The sequence below is a fragment of the Oncorhynchus tshawytscha genome, linkage group LG02 (genome assembly GCF_018296145.1).
Source record: "Oncorhynchus tshawytscha isolate Ot180627B linkage group LG02, Otsh_v2.0, whole genome shotgun sequence".
In the NCBI taxonomy this organism is placed as follows: Eukaryota; Metazoa; Chordata; class Actinopteri; order Salmoniformes; family Salmonidae; genus Oncorhynchus; species Oncorhynchus tshawytscha.
Window position 1 is genome coordinate 23147348 of NC_056430.1, and position 17813 is coordinate 23165160.

General features: G+C 43.2%; 1 protein-coding gene across 3 annotated transcripts in view; it reads right to left on the reverse strand.

Annotated features, from left to right (window-relative positions):
* Positions 1–17813, reverse strand: part of LOC112219258 (chemokine-like protein TAFA-1) — a 258312-nt gene that overhangs the window by 218190 nt on the left and 22309 nt on the right. The window lies entirely within an intron of this gene.

A 17813-nucleotide genomic window follows, 5' to 3' on the forward strand; every position in this document is an offset into this window, starting at 1 on the left:
CGACTACCGCCCCGTAGCACTCACTTCCGTCATCATGAAGTGCTTTGAGAGACTAGTCAAGGACCATATCACCTCCACCCTACCTGACACCCTAGACCCACTCCAATTTGCTTACCGCCCAAATAGGTCCACAGACGATGCAATCTCAACCACACTGCACACTGCCCTAACCCATCTGGACAAGAGGAATACCTATGTGAGAATGCTGTTCATCGACTACAGCTCGGCATTCAACACCATAGTACCCTCCAAGCTCGTCATCAAGCTCGAGACCCTGGGTCTCGACCCCGCCCTGTGCAACTGGGTACTGGACTTCCTGACGGGCCGCCCCCAGGTGGTGAGGGTAGGCAACAACATCTCCACCCCGCTGATCCTCAACACTGGGGCCCCACAAGGGTGCGTTCTGAGCCCTCTCCTGTACTCCCGGTTCACCCACGACTGCGTGGCCACGCACGCCTCCAACTCAATCATCAAGTTTGCGGACGACACAACAGTGGTAGGCTTGATTACCAACAACGACGAGACGGCCTACAGGGAGGAGGTGAGGGCCCTCGGAGTGTGGTGTCAGGAAAATAACCTCACACTCAACGTCAACAAAACTAAGGAGATGATTGTGGACTTCAGGAAACAGCAGAGGGAACACCCCCTATCCACATCGATGGAACAGTAGTGGAGAGGGTAGCAAGTTTTAAGTTCCTCGGCATACACATCACAGACAAACTGAATTGGTCCACCCACACAGACAGCATCGTGAAGAAGGCGCAGCAGCGCCTCTTCAACCTCAGGAGGCTGAAGAAATTCGGCTTGTCACCAAAAGCACTCACAAACTTCTACAGATGCACAATCGAGAGCATCCTGGCGGGCTGTATCACCGCCTGGTACGGCAACTGCTCCGCCCACAACCGTAAGGCTCTCCAGAGGGTAGTGAGGTCTGCACAACGCATCACCGGGGGCAAACTACCTGCCCTCCAGGACACCTACACCACCCGATGTTACAGGAAGGCCATAAAGATCATCAAGGACATCAACCACCCGAGCCACTGCCTGTTCACCCCGCTATCATCCAGAAGGCGAGGTCAGTACAGGTGCATCAAAGCTGGGACCGAGAGACTGAAAAACAGCTTCTATCTCAAGGCCATCAGACTGTTAAACAGCCACCACTAACATTGAGTGGCTGCTGCCAACACACTGACACTGACACTGACTCAACTCCAGCCACTTTAATAATGGGAATTGATGGGAAATGATGTAAATATATCACTAGCCACTTTAAACAATGCTACCTTATATAATGTTACTTACCCTACATTATTCATCTCATATGCATACGTATATACTGTACTCTATATCATCGACTGCATCCTTAGGTAATACATGTATCACTAGCCACTTTAACTATGCCACTTTGTTTACATACTAATCTCATATGTATATACTGTACTCGATACCATCTACTGTATCTTGCCTATGCTGCTCTGTACCATCACTCATTCATATATCCTTATGTACATATTCTTTATCCCCTTACACTGTGTATAAGACAGTAGTTTTGGAATTGTTAGTTAGATTACTTGTTGGTTATTACTGCATTGTCGGAACTAGAAGCACAAGCATTTCGCTACACTCGCATTAACATCTGCTAACCATGTGTATGTGACAAATAAAATTCGATTTGATTTGATTTGATACATAACAACACCTGAACATGGTCGGTACATCAGAACATCACATCTGCGGGACGAGTACAGGATGGCAACAACAACTGCCCGAGTGACACCAGGAACGCACAATCCCTCCATCAGTGCTCAGACTGCCCGCTATAGGCTGACAGAGGCTAGACTGAGGGCTTGTAGGCCTGTTGTAAGGCAGGTCCTCACAAGACATCACCGGCAACAACATCGCCTATGGGCATAAACCCACCGTCGCTGGACCAGACAGGACTGGCAAAAAGTGCTCTTCACTGATGAGTCAAGGTTTTGTCTCACCAGGGGTGATGGTCGGATTCACGTTTATCGTCGAAGGAATGAGCATTACACCGAGGCCTGTATTCTGGAGCGGGATCGATTTGGAGGTGGAGGGTCCATCATGGTCTCGTGCTAAGCTTTTTGTCATTGCAGGCAATCTCAACGCTGTGCATTACAGGGAAGACATCCTCCTCCCTCGTGTGGTACCCTTACTGCAGGCTCATCCTGACATGACCCTCCAGCATGACAATTCCACTAGCCATACTGCTCATTATGTGCGTGATTTCCTGCAAGATTGAGAAGACGTTTATTTTTTTGCTCAGTTTATTATAAACTGGTTACCAATGTAAATAGAGCAGTAAAAATACATGTTTTGTCATACCCGTGGTATATGGTCTGATATACCACTGCTGTCAGCCAATCAGCATTCAGGGCTCAAACCACCCAGTTTATAATGTACTATAAGACCTAATGGAAATGAATCTCACTGTGCCATTCATATTCTAATTATGTCATAATTCATGATCAATAGGCATGCCATACACACAAACAAATAAACACACACTCTCTCTTTCACACACACACACACACACAAATGCATACTGATAATCACTCTAGGTGGACCTGAACGAGATTTGACTTCAGGGGGAAAATATCTCCCATCTTAGTAAAACCAATGAATTATCAAATAAAAGGTAAATCACAGTAGAGATATTATGCGAGATAGATATGTTTGACAGTTACACGTACAGTAGTTTGGCATGTTACGCTTTCACTACTCAGAACAGCCGCAATGTCTGGAGTAGATTCCTCTGAAGGTTTGGCCAATAAATAGGAGCCCATACTAGCTGCTATACAACAGTTGCATAATAGATAGGTAGACACTCACCCACCACCCATCCTGGAGATAGGCCCATTCATGATTGTCTGATGGATAAACCCAGTGTGATGAGATGAGGCAGACAGCGCATTACTATCCTCATGTGCTCTAAGTGTTGCATGGGTTCACAGTTCACAGACAGACTGGCTTTCTACTGGCCCATTAAATACCTAATATCAGGACTTAGGCCATCAGAGCTGTCATTTCCACAGCACAGATACATTTCTTACATGCACAACAGATTAGTTTCTGTCTATTGCTCAGGGTGAAACGTGTAATCTTATATCTGAGGGGGAGGGGATGAGGAAATTCCTGCCTTTAAAGTCAAAACTTCTAAAAATGGATTTGTGAGTGAGATGAGATAAGGGCTGAATATGATCCTGAAAATGTCTCTGCCAGCGACATGAGAGAAACAGATGTTGATACTGATAGAACATACGGTATCACCAAGATATGACCATTTGTTTACATATCTGATCTACTTATTCAGGGGAATTAGAATGTGCACATTTAGCAGAGAAGATTGTGTAATATGATGTGAAATTGTATTCCTACAGCTCCCTGCTCCCTGTTAAACTGAACTGTTGTCTATTGCTACAAGCAACCGTCCATTAGATAGAAAGTGTAGGCGTCTGGTTTAATAAGTAATCAGTACACACTGAGATGCCAGATACAGGTGAGAATGCTGCTCAATTTATGGCAGGCCTAGTTTATCTTCTGGGAATTGTTTCATCTGATGGTACCACTCCTGATTGTTCATCTTAAAGGCCATTGTAACACCATAACACAAGTCTATTGTAATGGCCCTACAGATGAATTGAGTGAGGCCAGGCCTGCGCTCCCAGGCTGGATAGATTTCAGGGGAGGAGGAAGCTGTCTGGACAAGGTGGGCATAGATGGACAAGGAGGGGCGAGGTGTGCCAGTCACCCCCATGAGTAGTGGCAGGTGACCTGCTCTCCAGCCAGTACCATTTTCCACACACATGCATGCACAAACGTGCACAAACACACGAACCCGCGCACACACGCACACACACATCTTTGTCACCGAGAGAGAGCACAGAGACACACCCTACAGGAGAGAAATCAGCCGGTCCTTGACTAGACCCAACTATGGAATAGAAGATTGGAGCTGAGTGACACCAAATTCACGCCCAGCACATCACAAGTGGCAATGGGATGGCAGGTTTTTAAAAAGGTTAACGTACTATTTACTGACAGGCAGGCTGAGAGAACGGCCTGCTCTTAAGGACCAATGACAGCCAGTCGTTTAGCCACACTCCCTACCGGACATTGCTGTGTCTCCCTGATCAAATGAGTGCCATCTGTCTGGCTGGTACACAGCGAATGCATCAGAGCAGAGCAGACTGGGCTCCAACACAGACACAGGCGGCGCGGCAGGCGCGGCAGGCGGGGCAGGCGGGTGGGAAGATGCAAATGGCTGATCAGAAAGGCATTCTGGGAACGAATGGCACCTAGCATCTCACAAGTGGCGGCCGGGTAAACAATGATAAATAGTGGTCATCGTACAGGGGAAAGGGATTGATCTGCCAAATCATCCCCCAGCCAAGCAAATGTCTAGCTTCTTGCTCCACGTTTGCTTCTCAGCCAGATCAGGAGATGAGAATCCACAAACAGAAATCACAAATCCAATCTAGTGCTCTGCAGACACACAGAGACACAGTGACACAGGGAGGCAGGGGAATGGTAAACATGTCTGGTTCTCAATGAAAAAATATGTTTCCTAAGATGTGCCTCGTCTTTTAGGTCAATATATCCGTTTCTTTGATTGACACATTTTGCATATTAAAATGTTTCTATTCCATCTCAAACCCCACATTTTACATGTTTTATCTATCAGAAAACAATATGTTGCTTCACCATTCCATTCCATACATAAGGCAGTATATTATAATCACATATGTATGATAAGGTAACTCAGTACACTATCATATTATTTCCATTATCAGTATTGCCACAAGAGCAGCTCTCCTGAGTGGCCTCACATAGGAAGTGATGGTCTGAAAGGGACAATGGCTCATCCTCCTCTGCATCCAATCCTCCCTGGGATGGACTGTTATGTTCGCCATAGCCTTTAAGACCTTATGAGAGCTTGTATTCTCCACCCAATATCACTACCATTAGCCCACATCACCCAGAAAATGAGGAAGAGCTCCCCGGCTGAATCCCTCCTGCTCGTCTCAGGCAGTGGCCCGTTCAGCGGCTGTCTACTGGATAGCATCTGCTACACAGGGTGAAGGGCTTTCATCTTCTACGTTTAATTTAAATCTCATTCATTGATTCGGCGTTCAAGTGGTGCTCAGGCTAATTCCAGACTTGCTGGGGATGTTCTCAACCTCTGCCACAAGGTGGACGTTCAAGCGCTGAGCAGGTGGCTCTTAGCCAGAGTACACTAAGGCAACGGTTCACAGGATTAAAAAATAACTTGTTCCTGTAGATAACGGTTTGTTTCTGCATCTTCTGTGGTAAATTGTGGAACATATGACGGTGCCTTTAGGAATACTTGGTGAACAGAGGGAGCTTTTTGTTGGAATTCCTGGCCAAATAGATAAAAATAGATGAACACAAAGAAAGCAGCAGATCAGTTAAGAGAAGTTCTAACATGGTGACACATCTCAGTAGCGTGACTGGAGATGGAATATTTCCTATCTGTGGATGTCAGCCCAAGGCAGAACGCTATGACCCACACAGCTGCCACCGTCACACACTGTTTCTCGGGAGCCTACACACACACACACACACAGTGTCAGGGCAGGGCAGGGACCATGACCTGTATGAAATTATCATTTCTGGAGCAGATACTCCCTTTCTCGATTAAACCAGTGATTCCCACCTCTGCTTTCTAACCCCCTTCCTTCCATCTATTACTGAAAGCATAAGCTACTGCTAACTAGCACTGCAGGGCATACAGTGTGGTGAGTAGTTGACTCAAAGAGAGAGAAAGACATTAGTTGAACAGTTTTGAACAAAACATAAAGGAGAAACAGTTGAGGCAGTGCTAGCTATATTTCGTTTATTTCGTATATTTTCTTCTTCTTGGTTTACCTTTCACTTACTTAGCTAATGCAACTGATTTTGCCTACTCAAAAACCTGACTCAATCAGAGAGGAATGCTATTTATGTTAGCTAAATGTCTAAGGCTTTCCAACACTGCAACTCTTCCAAGTCAAGATAAGCTTTGGTTTTATAAATTTATTGCCACCGGGGGGGCCGCTGGTGTAACTGCTTGCTGTACACTGTACTGTGTAATTGTAGAAATATTGGATTGTGGGTTTACTAATGCGTTAGTTATAGTTTGTTGACTATGACGTTAGCTAATATGGTGGCAATGATGTAGGCTGTGAAGCAGTTAGCGGATATGGTATGAAGGTTTGGGCTGGAGAGGTTTTGCACCTGGTCACAGGTAGCTGTTGTGTTGTGCACTGAAGTCCACAAGCGAATGGAAAAGGTGAGCGCGTTGATGCGAGAAGGAATTATACAACAAGCAAAGTAATGATGCTGTATGTGGCTGCTATGAAAGTGACCTGAGTGTGGAGGTGATCAGTGATGTATTCATTCTGCCAATTCTGATGCAAAACCTTTCTTAAATGGAACAAAACGAGGATGAATTTGTCCAAAATAAACTTTTGTTTTAGTTATAAAATGGCAAATTTGGCCTAAAAATGACACCCCAGGTCAGCTAGATGCAGGCAAGAATGTGCAAAGCCATACTGAATGTGTCACTGTCTGTCACCTTGATTACTCCAATTTGTCTCTCAACCTGTGCACCAACTGTACGTTATCATGTTTAATGTATTGTGCTGACATGTACAGTGCCTTGCAAAAGTATTCATCCCCTTTGGCGTTGTTCCTATTTTGTTGCATTACATCCTGTAATTTAAATGGATATTTATTTGGATTTAATGTAATGGACAAAATAGTCCAAATTGGTGAAGTGAAATGAAAAAAATGACTTGTTTAAAAACAATTCAAGAAAATTTCAAACGGAAAAGTGGTGCATGTATATGTATTCACCCCCTTTGCTATGAAGCCCCTAAATAAGATCTTGTGCAACCAATTACCTTCAGAAGTCACATTACTAGTTAAATAAAGTCTGTGTAAAATCTAAGTGTCACATGATCTCAGTATATATGCACCTGTTCTGAAAGGCCCCAGAGTCTGCAACACCACAAAGCAAGGGGCACCACCAAGCAAGCGACACCATGAAGACCAAGGAGCTCTACAAACAGGTCAGAACAAAGTTGTGGAGAAGTTCATATCAGGGTTGGGTTATAAAAAAAGATCAGAAACTTTGAACATCCCAAGGAGCACCTTTAAATCCTAAAATGTAGCTTTTTGGCCATCAAGGAAAACGCTATATCTGCCGCAAACCCAACACCTCTCATCACCCCGGGACTACCATCCCCACAGTGAAGCATGGTGTTGGCAGCATCATGCTGTGGGGATGTTTTTCATCGGCAGGGACTGGGAAACTGGGTCAGAATTGAAGGAACGATGGATGGCGCTAAACACAGGGAAATTCTTGAGGAAACCTGTTTCAGTCTTCCAGAGATTTGAGACTGGGACGGAGGTTCACCTTCAAGCAGGATAATGACCCTAAGCATACTGCTAAAGCAACACATGAGTGGTTTACGGAGAAACATTTAAATGTCTTGGAATGGCCAATTCAAAGCTCAAACCTCAATCCAGTTGAAAATCTGTTGTATGACTTAAAGAGTGCAGTACACCAGTGGAACCCATCCCACTTGAAGGAGCTGGAGCAGTTTGCCTTGAAGAATGGGCAAAAATCCCAGTGGCTAGATGTGCCAAGCTTATAGAGACATACCCCAAGAGACTTGCAGCTGTAATTGCTGCAAAAGGTGGCTCTACAAAGTATTGACTTTGGGGGGGTGAATAGTTATGACTGCTCAAGTTTTTTTTTTGTCTTATTTCTTGTTTGTTTCATAATAAAAAATATGTTGCATCTTTAAAGTGGTAGGCAGGTTGTGTAAATCAAATGATACAAACCCCCCAAAAATATAATTCCAGGTTGTAAGGCAACAAAATAGGAAAAATGCCAATGGGAGGGAATACTTTCGCAAGCCACTGTATACCTCTCTGTTAGACAAGCCCTGTATCCAAAGCCCTGATGTCTTCAACCTTCAATGTCTTCCGTGAACATCTGGAGGTATGTACATTATGTTTTGGGACAAAAGGTTCTTTCAGAAAAAGCTTGTTTTGAAGCACTCTATAGCAACACACATGCCCCACCCACCTGAGGATCTCTTCTTTTCAGCCATCAATTTCCTGTGTTTGAGGGGTGCCAAAATCCACTTGTCACTTAAATCTCACTGGATTGATTGCTTTCATTTTTCTCTGGTGACTCTTTCCCACTCCTGATTGTGCCATTAGTTTTTTCCCTGTAGTAATGACCTGTCAAACACACTCCGATAATGGCTGAAATGGGCTCAATGTCTTTTGTCTATTTTTTTTAACCTTTATTTAACCAGGAAAGTCATTTAAGAACAAATTCTTATTTTCAATGACAGCGGGTTAACTGCCTGTTCAGGGGCAGAACGACAGATTTGTACCTTGTCAGCTCAGGGGTTTGAACTTGCAGCCTTCCGGTTACTAGTCCAACTCTCTAACCACTAGGCTACCCTGCCGACCCATCTATAAGAACGCTTTGTCTGGGACTTAGCACACTGCCACAACGGTTACATCACAAGAAAGAGAAGAAAGATCAGTATATTTTGGTGGATGCTGATGTTTTGTGCAACTGAAAAAAGTTCTGATGTAAAAGGCAACTTCTGAAAAGGAGCACTGATAATGTGTCTGATCTTGCAACTAATGTAAAGTATGTTAAGTGTATAGATAGCTGTAATCTAGAGCCCAGCGTTTACATTTTAAATGTTGGGTATCCTTCTCTTGACACACTAATGCAAGAGAAAAGACAACAATAGTAATGAATATATTTAATTAGGCAGTCTACACAGCGCAAGAGAGTGCAGGTAGGCCTAGACAGAGCAGGTAGGACTAGACAGAGCAGGTAGGCCTAGACAGACCAGGTAGGCCTAGACAGAGCAGGTAGGCCTAGACAGAGCAGGTAGGGTAGACAGAGCAGGTAGGGTAGACAGAGCAGGTAGGGTAGACAGAGCAGGTAGGGTAGACAGAGCAGGTAGACCTAGACAGAGCAGGTAGGCTTAGAAAGAGCTGGTAGAGTAGATAGAGCAGGTAGACCTAGAGAGAGCAGGTAGGGTAGACAGAGCAGGTAGGGTAGACAGAGCAGGTAGGCCTAGACAGAGCACGTAGGCCTAGACAGAGCAGGTAGGGTAGACAGAGCAGGTAGGCCTAGAGAGAGCAGGTAGGGTAGACAGAGCAGGTAGGGTAGACAGAGCAGGTAGGCCTAGACAGAGCAGGTAGGGTAGACAGAGCAGGTAGAGTAGGCAGAGCAGGTAGGGTAAACAGAGCAGGTAGGCCTAGACAGAGCAGGTATGGTAGACAGAGCAGGTAGGGTAGACAGAGCAGGTAGGGTAGACAGAGCAGGTAGGCCTAAACAGAGCAGGTAGGGTAGACAGAGCAGGTAGGCTAGACAGAGCAGGTAGGGTCGACAGAGCAGGTAGGCCTAAACCGAGCAGGTAGGGTAGACAGAGCAGGTAGGGTAGACAGAGCAGGTAGGGTAGACAGAGCAGGTAGACCTAGACAGAGCAGGTAGGCTTAGAAAGAGCTGGTAGAGTAGATAGAGCAGGTAGACCTAGAGAGAGCAGGTAGGGTAGACAGAGCAGGTAGGGTAGACAGAGCAGGTAGGCCTAGACAGAGCACGTAGGCCTAGACAGAGCAGGTAGGGTAGACAGAGCAGGTAGGCCTAGAGAGAGCAGGTAGGGTAGACAGAGCAGGTAGGGTAGACAGAGCAGGTAGGCCTAGACAGAGCAGGTAGGGTAGACAGAGCAGGTAGAGTAGGCAGAGCAGGTAGGGTAAACAGAGCAGGTAGGCCTAGACAGAGCAGGTATGGTAGACAGAGCAGGTAGGGTAGACAGAGCAGGTAGGGTAGACAGAGCAGGTAGGCCTAAACAGAGCAGGTAGGGTAGACAGAGCAGGTAGGCTAGACAGAGCAGGTAGGGTCGACAGAGCAGGTAGGCCTAAACCGAGCAGGTAGGCTAGACAGAGCAGGTAGGCTAGACAGAGCAGGTAGGGTAGACAGAGCAGGTAGGGTCGACAGAGCAAGTAGGCCTATAGCTGTTTTGGGTGGTTGCAGCCCTGTTCTCCCTCTTTACATTATTGTATTAATGTATGTAAATCCACCCATTGTATATATGCACATAACATTTTCTTTATTTTATAACAAAGTATTTTTTTAAATTCCTGATATACTAAGAAAATGTATATATGAATGCATAATAAGAAAAGAAAGTGAAATGACACAATAAATTGAACACCTGAATTCCCAACGAACTGCCTGAACATGTATTATTTCTCCATGCCAGTACAGTGTTTTATGTGCTATAATTCAGTCAATATCTGATTGATATTTAAACATTATTAAAGTTGGGAGTATTTTCAGTCATTGATCAAATTGAGCATTTATTTGAATCGTGTTTTAAACCTTTTAACAATTTCGATGACCGTTGTCATGACCGTTGTCAATGTCGTATCTAGCATTTCTCTGTCGTCTGGCTACTGTATCTAATCGGGCCTGTATTCATTTAGATACAGTCATGTTTGTTGAGAAGATGTGATGAATAGTGTAGAGCAGGTGCTTCCCTCTCTGCTACATCTCTCACTGCATTATCAAGAGTCTCCCTGGCCAATAAGGTGGTGATGAGACAATGCAACACTGCCTCTGTCTGCAAACTACCACAGATATGGCCAGATACCAGGCACATCTCACAAGACTTATTCTCACCCTGATAGAGCAGCCTGGTAGACAATTTAGACATACTTTCAATCTCTCCTTGTGACAAAGGTGTTATTCAAAACCCTGTAATGCATATTTATTGTAATGCATATATAATGTTTAATGTTATTATCACAGCAGGAATTTCCACTTAAACATTTCAGACTTGGTTTTCCCTAAAGTAAAATGTATCAACCACTACAAAAATGTAAATTAATTTTAATCCACATTATAATTCACATGTTCTGTTGTTGCGGGATTATTTTCCTACTGTGAGAAACTAATCGAATTTAGATAGTACATCTGTACATGCTAGTACACCTGCTCGTCGAACAGCTTCTCCAGAGTCCAATGGTGGCAAGCTTTACACCACTCCAGCAGACACTTGGCATTGCGTATGGTGATCTTAGGCTTGTGTGCGGCTGCTAGGACGTGGAAACCCATTTCATGAAGTTCTTGTACTGACATTGCTTCCAGAGGCAGTTTGGAACTCGGTAGTGTTAAAACCGAGGACAGACTATTTTTACATGCTACACGCTTCTGCACTCGGAGGTCCCATTCTGTGAGCTTGTGTGGCCTACTACTTCACGACTGAGCCTTTGCTGCTTCTCTCCAGGATGCTCTTGAACAAGATATTTTAAATCTCAATGAGCCCTTCCTGGTTAAATAAAGGTTAAATAAATAAACATTTTTTAAAAACTTCGCAATAACAGCACTTGACCGGGGGTAGTCTAGACGAAATGACTTGTTGGGAAGGTGGTATCCTATGAAGTCACTGAGCTCTTCATTACAGGCCATTCTACTGCCAATGTTTGTATATGGAGATTTCATGGCTGTGTGCTCGATTTTATTTGAATACACTAATTTGAAGGGGTGTCCACAGATTTTGGCCATGTAGTGTAGTTTTCCATTCAAATTGTGAAAAATAGCTTTTTTAGCAAAAAAACTATTTCTCAAGCAAACGTTTTACTAGGACTGTCTGGGAGGGGAATGAATTGGGAGGGGATAACTGAAAACTAGCAGTTCTTGCCAGAGAGGTTTGGAACTCTTTGTTATTGGTCTATCAACCAATTTACCGCCTGGTGATGTCACCATGCAAGCCGAAACTTCTGCCCATGCAAGCCTTCTGATTAGAAGGTCCTGTATAGATTGTTAGTTTCATCAGCTGTTGTACAATATGATACAAAACACAGGAAAAACTGAGTTTTGACTACACTGGGCCTCTAAAGGCAGAGCTACAGATGTTAACTCTAAATATTTCAGTGGTACAACATGAACAATGAGCAAGGGACGATCAATTCAGACCTAACGCGATAAGATACCTGAGATTTAATATGAGTTGTTACATCTATGTTTATTCCCACTTGTATGGTCAGGACATCAGTGAGGGAACATAGCAAAGGGAGTCAAATATTAACCTGCACTCAGAGCTGTTAAAAAAGCACTAGTTAGGGACAGATTGCAATTTATTGGGGGGAGGGGTGATCTAAAATAGGGGAGGGTTATCAAACTTTATTTTTTTTAATGGGTGCAGGTCATGATAGTGTGTATTTTCCCCTGATTTACATGAGGTCTTTTGTAAGTTTTACTATATCATGTCTTCCATCCTAGCCACATATCCTCATCTGCTTTCATGCACCTCCCCCATATCAAGGTGTTTTGGTACTTCCCTTGTGCACTACGCTTTTCCATGTGCTAACTTTTGCGAAAACACAGAGGTCAGTATAGTCTACCAGTCAAATGGTATTTCCTGCCCTCTATACACCATTAATTAGTGACAACAGTGGTAGGTGGATTGTTTGTCCAGATCTGCAATAGGCTAAGTAGCAAGCATACCACACATTAAAAAAAAGCTGCATACATTTTTTATAGGAATCGACAAGAACAAATAGGAATAGCTGATAGATAGCTGATAGGCTGCTGCCTTTTTATGTGTGGTATGAGAGGCCAGGTGCATCACTGCGCATGAAAGAACAGCGAAGACATGAGGCATACAGCTAAAAAAAATTTAAAAAATTAAAAATTAAATAAAAATCGCAGAGATTTAGTTTAGGGACAATACAATTATCCTACCTAGACTAGCCTACAACACCAAAATGCAATGAATCATTTGCATTATTGTTTTCAAGTGGGTACAAAATTCTACTCTAGGCTGCAGTGAAAATATTCATTTGAATAAAGGCACAAAAGTCCTGTGATTTGACTGTTTCATTCCATTTGGATCCATTGTGGGTTTCCTCTGGAGAGTTTAGAAAGGAACATTAGCAGGCCAGTCTGGCTGTATTTTTACTATTGATACTGAGATGCTCTGTCTGTTGCAGATCATCAATTCCTCGTCCTATAATAATGTCCGGCAAGCCCAGTTATTTAGGACAGCTTAATACACTTCTCCAATCCGAGAGGCTAATGCTCGCACACCTAGACTTCAACGCTTCAATATAGCCAAAATATGTATCATTGAACTTTTAAATGTATTACTTTTTATATGTGGCCTTAATAACACAACCAGACACAATGTTTAATCTGATTGGGATTTTTCAAAAGTCTCCTGTAGGCTTGCGCACGTTCATCGAAAATATAATTCCAGCTAAGCTTGACATCAACCAGGTTTCCATCCTTTTTATGGGAGTAAAGTAGCCTACATGTCTGATAAATGTCACCACATCATGGGAAAGCATGCAGTTTATTAGACTACTGATGAAATAAGTTATGATAAACTTCACAGGGTGGTGGAAGTACACAGTGATGAGGTTGATGCTCCTTTCAATACATATTGAGGGTCTTATTCTGGTGTCTTGATGATCGATGCCTGGCTGACATTAACAAATAAAAAAGAATACTGCACTTTTGTCCATAATAATCTCATCATGTCATAGGCTATACCTGCACTGTATCTGCAAGTTGTTGGCAAGAGCACACATGCCAGTACCAGAGTGGGTACATTCGCTACACCTACAGTATACAATTTGTATGCCTAGAGTTGAAAATGCTATGGGAACCCATTTTACTTGTATATTTTTACGTACAGACTTTTATCTGCAACAAGTCAATTTGATGGAAACAACGCTGATGGGGAAATGCTCCTGGGTTTCCCTCTGCTGGTATTTGCCTGCATTTGGCAGATAAAAAAATGAAAAGCCCGATAAATAAAGTCGTAGCAGGCCAAATTGTCCAGGAGAGGCTGTCTATCATAGCCTATACCCAGAATTCGCACTTCAGCACCATTCTCCCACGCCTCGCGCGCAAGTGTACCTGCTGCTGAGGAGAGAGCAACAGAAGAGGCTTGGCCTAGGCCACTGATGATGGTGAAGATGGAGGCCTTTTTCATTGAGGTAAAACAAAAGTTAGAGGAAAAAGAGTGAAAAGCCCACAAGGGAAATTTAACAGAAGTTGTAATATTGCAGTTAACAAAAACGGGAAGAATGCAGGCCACCTTGCAACTCCCTATTCAGGTAGGATTCACTCTTGTAACTTAAATGTATTTATTATTGTAAGCCTATTTCTTCATCAAAACCAGTTATTTCATGTGTTTTGTTTACTACAATTGAGTCTTTTTAATTGTGTGCTCCATATTTAGTTTAAGATGAATAAATAACCTTAGCCTATTTCTATCTTTTGTTGGGTATGGTAGGCACTTGCCTTTGTTGGTCATTTCTGCAATATAGCCTGGTCAAACCTTTTGTGACGGTTTAAACCAGTTAGCAAGTGTTTCATTCTGTTGAGCCATTTTCTTTAGCCAAATTAAGTTCCAAATTACTGTATGAAATGCTTTGTTTGCATCAATATGACTGACTGCTCATATTTTCCCTATAAACAATGGCTTGAGTTTTTATATTACCCTAATAAAGTTTATAACTTTTTATGAAGGTTTGGTGTGGCTATAATTAAGCTTTAGCTACTGCAAGCCTATGATATGAAGGCAGTGTGCAACGGAGGTCCAACTGAATCCAAACAGTTGAACTTGAGGTGAGGAAGAATGTTTCAGACCTACCGGAGTTCCTCCTATAATCCAATAGTATAATGCTTATCTTTACACACAATATTAACCAATTAGCCTCTTTCTGTACACCTACAGAAACATCTGCTATCTGTATTGCAGATGCAGTAGCCATCTGACATTAAGTGCATGTCGGTGTCATAGCATGTTGCCGGCATCTCTATCTCTCTCAAATCAAATCAAACTTTATTTGTCACATGCGCCAAATACAACAAGTGTAGACCTTACCTTGAAATGCTTACTTACATTCCCTTAACCAACAGTGCAGTTCAAGAAGACTTAAGAAAATATTTACCAAATCAAATAAAAAAATAATCAAAAGTAACACAACAATAATGAGGCTATATACAGGTCGTACCGGTACCGAGTAAGTGTGCGGGGGTACAGGTTAGTTGAGGTAATTTGTACATGTAGGTAGGGGTAAAGTCACTATGCATAGATAATAAACAGCGAGTAGCAGCAGTGTACAAAACAAATGGAGGGGTGAGGTGTCAATGTAAATAGTCCGGTGGCCATTTGATTAATTGTTCAGCAGTCTTATGGATTGGGGGTAGAAGCTGTTAAGGAGCCTTTTGGTCCTAAACTTGGCCCTCCGGTACCGCTTGCCGTGCGGTAGCAGAGAAAACCGTCTATGACTTGGGTGACTGGAGTCTGACAATTTTATGGGTTTCTCTCTGACACCGCCTATTTTATAGGTCATGGGTGGCAGGAAACTTGGCCCCAGTGATGTACTGGGCTGTACGCACTACCCTTTGTAGTGCCTTATGGTCAAATGCAGAGCAGTTGCCATACCAGGAAGTGATGCAACCGGTCAGGATGCTCTCGATGGTGCAGCTGTAGAACTTTTTGAGGATCTGGGGACCCATGCCAAATCTTTTCAGTCTCCTGAGGGGGAAAAGGTGTTGTCATGTCCTCTTCACAACTGTATTGGTGAGTTTGGACCATGATAGTTCATTGGTGATGTGGACACCAAGGAACTTGAAACTCCCGACACGATCTACTACAGCCCCGTAGATGTTAATGCGGGCCTGTCCGGGCCGCCTGCTTTGTCTTGCTCACATTGAGGGAGAGGTTGTTGTCCTGGCACCGCACTGCCAGGTCTATGACCTCCTACCTCTAGGCTGTCTCATTGTTGTCGGTGATCAGGCCTACCTACCACTGTTGTGTCGTCAGCAAACAATGATGGTTTTGGAGTAGTGTTTGGCCACACAGTCGTGGGTGAACAAGCCTAAGATTTTCTTCCTTTATATAGGCTATATATATATATATGTTTGTTTTATTAATATCATACAGTGGACTCCTAAGCTCATAGGCCTATGCATGCAATGCCCTGATGCATTTCACACTCAAATCTCCAACAGTTGGACCATGAGGTAGACAATCTTTTTTTGTTGGAAAGTAGCCTAAAAATATGGCTACAAGGTTTTGCATATGCTACACATCAAAACACAAGGAATAATGTTTTTGTAATTTGTTTTAGGCTGTTTTTAAGGACAAGTAAATGTGGCTCATTTGGCCAATATCCCTTGTTTATTGATGGCACTGGCTGCTCCAAGCCAGATCTGAATGCATATGGATGTCAGGTAAATTTCTCAAATGTCTGGAAAATTAAAATCTTTCCTGTCACGTTGTCCAGCACTACATTTTCCTAAAGGAAACCCTGAAATGTGCATATTGTTTTTGTGCAGATTTTAGAATATTCCCATGAAAATCGGTCCCCAACTGGATGGAAACCCAGCTATTGACACCCTGAAGACTGGCAGGTGAGCTAGTCCAGTGTCACTTTGATTATGCCTGCTCATTATGTTTCACCAGCAGCCCCAAACATCTAAAGAATAAGCTACTGACTAGGGCTGAATATTTTTCCCAGTATTTTACAAATGTTCCATATGGAGAAAAATCACTTTTCTCCATGTAACCCAGTATTTTCCGCCCGAACCGGTAGTGTCATTCTAATGTATATTATTTGATTAGAGCTTTGATCGGCATGAAAGTTCAAGTCTGATGCTACCTGAGTCTGATGAGCCATACAGTAAATACATTTTATGAGCTCAAGCCCCAAAAAGCTCAAATGATGTGCCGTTATCCAATATATAGCCTATGATATAGGCTACCACACATTACGCATGACAGAAAAACATAAAAGCCCATAGATGTAACAATGTTAAAAAATAAGGTGACCCCATTGAAAGGGTATGCAAAACTCACACTGAAGTGAACAGATTGTAGGGCAAATTGTTACACATTTAAGACAATCAATTCTGAATGTCACTAAGTAAATTAGGTGCTGGAGTGCAGAGTTCTCTGCAAACGAAACAGCAAATGAGTAACATTCGTCCTCTGTAGTGGTTCTAAATGATAGTGCAAATTCTCTGCATTACAATTACCTGCCTGTGTCTCCTTACTCCATTAATACAACCAAGCTATTTCCGTTCAGCCACACGATAAAATAAGGGCTGGGGGTGGTGGATTAGCTGCATAAAAATGCTGATATTTGCATTGTTCTATATATTAACAATTTTGTTCCCTGCATGTGCTTCTATTTGGTAGGCGACGGTATGTGTTTTTCAAAAAAGTCAGGGATAACATCAGATACTGGTATTGCAGGCAGGGAAGGGGCACATTTTGCTGTTACTTTACACGGACCATTATGCTGTTTTTTTGTTCTCAGATTATTTATTTTTATAACGATCTAGTTGAAAGAACCACTGTTATCTTGGATAGTACCACAGCGACTTCCGGCGCCGACAGAGATGGCCGCCTCGCTTCGCGTCCCTAGGAAACTATGCAGTTTTTTTTATGTGTTATTTCTTACATTAGTACCCCAGGTTATCTTAGGTTTCATTACATACATTTGAGAAGAACTACTGAATATAAGAGCAGCGTCAACTCACCATCAGTACGACCAAGAATATGACTTTCGCGAAGCGGATCCTGTGTTCTGCCTTTCACCCAGGACAACGGAATGGATCCCAGCTGGCAACCCAAAAAAACGACTTCGTAAAAGAGGGAAACGTAGCGGTCTTCTGGTCAGACTCCAGAGACGGGCACATCGTGCACCACTCCGCAGTATACTTC